The sequence below is a fragment of the Phasianus colchicus genome, chromosome 5 (genome assembly GCF_987193195.1).
Source record: "Phasianus colchicus chromosome 5, bPhaCol1.hap1.1, whole genome shotgun sequence".
NCBI lineage: Eukaryota > Metazoa > Chordata > Aves > Galliformes > Phasianidae > Phasianus > Phasianus colchicus.
Genome location: NC_143440.1, coordinates 30,703,285 through 30,710,000, shown reverse-complemented (window position 1 = coordinate 30,710,000; position 6,716 = coordinate 30,703,285). Strand labels below are relative to the sequence as shown.

At 40.0% G+C, this 6,716-nt stretch overlaps 1 long non-coding RNA gene across 7 annotated transcripts in view; it reads right to left on the bottom strand.

Moving 5' to 3' along the window:
- The window catches only part of LOC116229307 (uncharacterized), a 270,405-nt gene that overhangs the window by 263,264 nt on the left and 425 nt on the right, over positions 1-6,716 (bottom strand). For 5 of the 7 annotated variants that reach the window (XR_016466917.1, XR_016466914.1, XR_016466918.1 and 2 more), the window contains exon 2: positions 2,448-2,524. This is a non-coding gene — a long non-coding RNA (uncharacterized LOC116229307). Of the gene's footprint in view, positions 1-2,447; positions 2,525-5,288; positions 5,354-5,909; positions 6,710-6,716 lie in introns of those variants that run through there. The other 2 variants (XR_016466915.1, XR_016466913.1) reach the window with 2 other exon arrangements.

The following is a 6,716-nucleotide window of genomic DNA, read 5'->3' as shown; positions in this document are numbered from 1 at the left end:
TTCTACTCTTTGACAGATTTTTGACTCTCTGAAAACAGATTCAAAGTTATTAGGTGAGGAAAGTAGTCTTCTATGCAGATATAGACCTATAGGCATTCAGCATAATCACATATGCCTCATTTCCATAGGAAATACAGCAAAAGAATTCTACCCCTACAAACTCAACTTTATTCAAATCAAGGATAAAATAATTTGGATGTCTACATTGCTAGTACCTACTGCCTCTCCTTAACAAAGGGAAGCTATGAAATAATATGCTAGACTGCAAATTTAAGTTCCCAGTATGTCCCACAGATGCTACCTGGAGGATTTTTCAATACTGAGTAGAAACACACCTAGGCAGAACTGTTTAGAGCACCACTTGTTCTTTAGTTCATCTTTTAAGACCAAGTCTTTAGCCTTCAAAAGGGCCATTCAAATTTTTTCTCACCACAGCATAAACAGTTTGGTTTCTCTATTGTTACTGGGTGTTCTTTTTCACATATTCTAAGTAGTTTTGTTTATGGACATGGCTAGACAGTAGGAAAGATGACTCTTATTTTTGCAGTGGAAAGAAGAAGGTATGTGTTACGCATCACAGTTATCTCCTGGATGACTCTCTCCAGAATGGTTTGAGCTATTCCACATGCTGTGCGATCACGCAACAACGCAGCATCAAACATTGCTAATGCAACTTCCTGAAAACTTCCTCCCGTTCCCAAAAGTAATTATGTGAAACAATTTGGCAGACAACTTTAAATTGCTGTATGTATTATGCTATATGTGATCTGAATTGAGGAGATGTGAGTCACAGCAGATTCAGATAAATAGAGCAGTGTAAGAACCTGACCCTGAAGAATTTTATTTATGTCTTACTCATGTGAGTCAGTCAACAGGGCTAATGACATATGAGTAAGTCTTTGCAGGGTTCAAAACTACTGTTACAATCTCTGGGATAAAGAAAAGGCCAGACATAATCAGAAACTGGAAAAAACGTGCCTGTAACTTCTATGCATTTCCCATCTCATGTATGTAAACCACACAGCTGCAGTTCCATTAAGTAGTAGTGTGCATGGAAGTTTAAGCTGGGGTGTGTCAAGGCTTCTTAGTTGTAAACTTCATAGATCATTTTATATGCTCAGAATGATCTGTTGGCAAGACTTCTTACTTCCCAGCCCCCAAGGCATTGTTTGTAATAAAAGCCTGCAAATAACTGCAGTGAGCAGTTTTGTTATTCAGTCTCCTTCCTCAACATGAGACAGAACTTCTTCCAGTCTGTGTTCTTCGTAAAGTGTCTGCTGTTACCCACACGTGTGCATTGTGTAACGGCTGCTCTGTCAGACCCCTGCAGACACTTGTGAGGAATAAGGGAGAGACTAAAAGCTGGCACTACTTATTTGCAGCTCAGCAGTAAAGAGCAGCATTTGCCTTAATTTGTTCATCTCGACTAAGTCCATAGCACAGGTAAACTGTGACAAAGGATGCTCTATCAATCAGTTCTCATGAAAGGTGAAAAAGTAGACAGCTTCACCTATTGTGACAATGTGGAGGGGACTTAGGAAATTACAGCACAAGCTTTTTATTTCTCTATTTCAGTCCCTTCTTGGCACTCCATTTTAAGTAACTGGCTTTTAAGAAACTCCCAGGCATATCACTTCCTGGTAGAAAACTACTCTTCTTTCCCGGGAATGAATTACTGTTTATTCATCATTCCTGTTAGTTACTTTAAATGTGTTTTTCAAGTTGTGTAATGACAGCACAGTCTTTTTAATATGTTTTATATACATTATTCACTTTCTCTATCACATCACCATCAGCAAGACCTCGCTGTGTGTTGCACAGATCTTTCAATGCTGTTTTTCTCTTATGTTTAAATTATGCAATATTAAGTAAAGGCGTTATTAGGAGCAGTGCTTTGAACCCATGATTAATTGACTGATTTTGCCTAATTAAAAGAAGAAAAGCACAGAGATAGAGCATTGTCATTGGACAATATGGGAACATGTTGTCGTAAACTGTATATGCTCTGTCTTGTGTATAATCAAGTTCAGACTGATTGGGTAACACAAGGTTAATGCTGGAGACGGGAGATGCTCTGATTGATAGGTGCACAATAAATGAAGTTTCTTCTTTCCTCTGTGACTACCTGGAAAGGAATATAAGCTCTGCAGCTGCTTGTTTACAACACATAGAAACTCACTGGGTCACAGACTGCTGCCATGCAAATGAGCAGCTTTCAGTCACTTTATGGGATCAAAGGTCCTGTATGCAAATGTATAAACACATGTACTTATGCTCACCTCAACTGAGCAAAACATCTGAAAACACAGATCCACAAGTATGCTCTGAATTTTAACAAGAACTGAGGAAATTCTACCACGTGCTTGAATTTCAATACATGCTCTAACAATTCACTGGCTAGAAGTACTTTACAAAGGCAGAAAATAGGTGCCTATATCTAAGGTTACCTTTGATCCATTGATGACAAGAGGAGTGTATGAAGATGTCTTTTCATTGGGAACGCTGCTTTTTGTCCTCTTTATTTCTGCAGAGACAAAGGAAACCGAGTTGAAGTACAGTAACTGTTCTTGGTTTCAGGAATAGGGTAGGGGAGCGGTTTACACTTTGTACTTTAAATTACAATTCTTAAAAAGCAATGAAATTTTCATCTAAGGAAAAAGGCTTAAAAACGATTGACTGGCTTTATTTCTCTGGTAATGCAGCAGTACAATATGCCACTGCTGTACAAAAATCCTATCATTACAGTGTTCAGTGCAAGTACTTCAAAGATAAAAATATACAACCTGATTTTTATATGCAGGCAGATGTGATGTGCATAGGGAATACACCTGCACACTAAAAGAAATGCTAAGCATGGTTTCCTTGTCAAGGTATTTCAGAAAATAAGCAATTTTTTCACACACAGTTTTCATGGAGTGCCTCTTTCAGAGACATGAGATGAATTTGCCACAGAACAATTGAGCTGGAGTCCGTGTCACTGGGGAACGGTTATGTCCTGCCTTCAAATACGCGCTCCTCCAACAAGTACCTACATCCTCTGGCCTCTAGCCATCGCCATTTTTACTGACAGCACCAGGAACAGCAACAGAGCATAGCCACAGAAGGGCATAATTGGTGACATCTTCTTCAACCAACTTCAGGCACTGAATCTGAACTGCGAGTTGTTTCCACAGTTTTGTTTAGGCTTAGGTTTGACCCTAAAACAAACAAGGTCTTCTGAAGACTTTTTAACAGAGGAAGGACGTAGCCAGCAAACCCAAGTCTGTTTTCAGATGGGAAGTGCAATGAATCCCCCTGAAAGCAAGCCAAAGGAATTTAGCGCAGCATGAAAACTTTTTAGACCTTTGCTAAATTGTGGAATGATGATGATGATAGTAACAACCAAACTCATAATCTCTTTTGTGCTATTCCATTAAGTTCATTATTTCTATATTTAAATTTATCTTCATATACTTTACACACTTATTAGAAATTATATTGTATATTTTTAAAGCTTTTCTTCTGCGTGCCTGAAACAGAACAGACAAATTGCTGTGAATTATTTTTATTTTAATACCATGCATTTCAGTGGCACCATTCCACTGAACCTCCTCTGCCCTATTACCCCTAAATTACAGTTTTGGGACAGGTTATTAAGATTCTATTTTCTATATTAAAAACTTTAAATAAAAAAGTATATACTTCCTGTGTGCTAGGTGATAGCATTATAAAGAGATTCCAGACAAATCTTATCTAGAGAAAGGTTTGTTTATAATAGCAACTATACTTCTTTATGGCTTACCTTGAATTGAGACCATACTTGAAACCACACTGACTGATTATTTTCAACAAATTTGCACACTAAAATCAGAGCAGATATACTATTCACTTTCTTGCACCTTACTGTTATCCATGTGGATGTGAAACACTGCAGTATAACATGGCAGCAGACTCAGTTCTGACTTCAGCTGTTCTGCTGAGAAAGATGACGCTACAAGAAAGGAGCAAAGCAGTCCAGCAAGCACAGAACATGAGCCACTGCAGGGCCCAGAAAAGCTGAAGATCCACCTTTACATTTCCCACGTCTGCACTTCAGAATCCATACCTCTATCAATACTCAGGTTCTAACTCTCTTCCTGAAAATCTGTTTGTTCAACTTGATAAAGAGTTAATAAAAACACTCCAGCATTTTTCACTTGAACAGCTGTTACAAACTAAAAGAAATTACTATGTGTACAGCAATTGAAAAAGTCAAAGTAGTTCTGCACATATCACCAGTGAAATTAATGGTACTGCAATAGAAATTAATTTTTCAAATCATTAGAGTAACATGAATGCATCAACTCTGGCTGATTCAATGACTACTATGGAGTGAGACCACACTTAAAGAAGTGAAATCATTACCAATGTTCTCCTAAATACTTACTATGGGGCTTTTACTTCCAGCTACAATTTTTGCAGTCTCAAACAAAGCAATACTAACAAGCTTTGGAGTTATAAAATATTCCGCAATGAATATTCAATGGAAGTAAAAAGAGGACCTTGTACCCCAGAGAGATATGGTGAAAGGATGTGATTCCAAGACTCATGACAAGAAAGGGAACAGATTCATGATGTGAAACATCCATGGAGCTGGTACTGGTTTTAGCACAGCTCACATTCTTGAGCACATTCAAATGACAGCAGGTAAATTCCCCTAGAACTGTTTCAACAAATCGGTCCTCCCTTCCCTAATGGAAATTCCAGTATCAGTGATAAGAATGTAAACTGGTATTAGCAGCACAGAGGTCAACAGAGCTAGGTTTAAACACTGTGATAAAAACTTGAACCTGGAACTGTCGGACATGGCAAAATTATGGGCCAGATTTTGACCTCAGTCATTGGGATACATTTCTGATTTATTCATATACTTCAAATTTGATTTTCTAAAAGCATTCTTTAAATTTTGAAGACGGGTCCAAATTAAAAAATTTGGATCTCAATTTGATTATTTTTCAAAGTCATGAGGAATTCTATGAGTTTTTCTGTTTGGGCTCTGTATGGGAATTGTTCAGTCATGGCCTGAACCAATGAATGAGCACCAAGTGAGAAGGCATGGCCAACCCAAGGAGCTCAGGTGCAAGCAATATGCAATCAAGAGTGACCGGAAGGGATGGAGCCTGGGTCCACCCCATCTCACCCCCATTTAAGGGTTAGCAGCCAAAAGAGCAACATCTCTCTTCAGAGACTGAGCTCTTGAGATGTTACCAGCCTTCAGAAAGGGTAAGTAACCTTCTATATTGCTTTCTAAACTAGATCTTAATGAATACCTTCATAGGCATGCTCCTGTCCTAGAAGACATTATCATTGCCTTCCATTGCTTCACAGGTTCCTTTGTTAGGTATCAATCAGCATCTCATGCTTAGAATGCCCATTCACTGAGGTTACAAGCATCATAGAGAATATTCTGACAAAAGATGGGAGGTTCATCCACACACCTTTGGATGAAGTAAGAGATGGGATGTTCTTTTTCACTTTGAAGTGGATGGTTCTGGATTCTAGCCCCAACTTCCACACTTAATGTGAAAACAGTTTTGACATTCTCTTTCAGCTTTCAACGTAACCTCAGCTTGACTTAGGGATGCATGAGGAAAAGCTTGATCAGAACCTTCTGGATTCAGGGATGTGCTAATCATAGAATCATTAAGGTTGGAAAAGACTACTAAGATCTAGCTCAATTACTAATTAATCACCACTATACCACTAAATCATGTCCTTCAGTGCAACATCTACCCTTTTCTTGAAAACCTCCAGGGACAGCTCCACCACCTCCCTAGGCAGCCTGTTCCAATGCCTCAGCACTCCTTCAGAGAATAAGTTTTTCCTAATATCCAACCTGAACCTCCCCTGGAGCAACCTGAAGCTATTATTTTCCTTCCTATTGCTGTTACCTGAGAGAAGAGGCCGACCCTCGTTCTACCACAGCTTCCTTCCAAGCAGCTGCAGAGTGCCCTGAGGTCTTGATACAGTTCCTTTTACTCCTGTGCAACAGTGTACCACAGGAAGCCACTGGCACATACAGGGCTTAGTGAACTGGGTGACTCTTAAACTTGTCCAAGCAGGGTCAGTGTCTCCCTCTTGCTCTCTTTCCTACTGATTTTTAAACCCTAGCAGGTCCCTCCTCATTGCCAGCATCTCTCCCTGTTTCTTGCTCTCTGCTTATTTTATGGCACTTGAGGTTTTTCTTCAATGAATCACTTCATAACAAAAGGCCTGCTTCGGATGGCATGCGCTGTTTCCTAAGATAGAAGGGATGACACTCATTCTGGCTTCCCCCTAACGTACACAGTCCTGTAGCTATCTTGTTCCTTAAGTCAAGAATTTCCCAAGGCATTTCCTGAGATGATCTGCAGAGCACTGGTGCCTCGTGCATCAGCCGGGCCAGCAGCCTGATGTGTTTCACACAGTGCGGCTCAGTTCAGAGCCCAGCCCAGCCAGGGTTTGGGGCTGCCAAGAGCGCTCCTATTTCCCCTCACCACACATGCCATCGGCTGATGGATTCTTCTCATTCTCTGACGCTTGGCTTTCTGCAGGAGAAAATGCCAAACGCAAAAGGGCCAGGGAAGGCAGAGGAATTGGCCGTTATTTTGAATATGATTACTTCAGAGCCATTTCATACGCCCAAATAACTTTTAGGCACATAGAGTGTGACATTACATAGAGAATCTGCCTCGCTCGTTGTCAGGAGCTCTCCCCTT